Raw genomic sequence first — 494 nt, forward strand, 5'->3', positions numbered from 1 at the left:
ATATATATATATATATATATATATAAAGTATTAAAGTATGTATGTACTTATAAGATAACGTCTGTAGGAATGATTGGATGGTTAAATGGTTAGATGGATGGATTGAAGGACGATGGATTGATAGACAGCTGGACGGGATGTTGTAGATTAGGCAGCGTAATTAAAATAAGTACAAATGCATACTTAGTACTGCATTGTAACGAGGGCGGATGGATCGGTCATTTACTGAAATCAGTTTGTAGTTTCCTTGACGAACACACGAACACAGCAAAACAAGAATGCAGGATATCAGAAAATCTCATGCATTCACTGAAGTTAGTTAAAGCTAACGGTACCGAGACCGTTCATTTGTCTATCTATCTATCTATCTATCTATCTATCTATCTATCTATATACAGCCTGTCTGTCTGTTTATAGAATGAGAGAAGCGTTCATGTATATAGCTATACGTTTGCTTACATGTATGTATTTATATATGTATCTAAATAGGTATA

This window comes from Octopus bimaculoides, chromosome 19, assembly GCF_001194135.2.
Source record: "Octopus bimaculoides isolate UCB-OBI-ISO-001 chromosome 19, ASM119413v2, whole genome shotgun sequence".
NCBI lineage: Eukaryota > Metazoa > Mollusca > Cephalopoda > Octopoda > Octopodidae > Octopus > Octopus bimaculoides.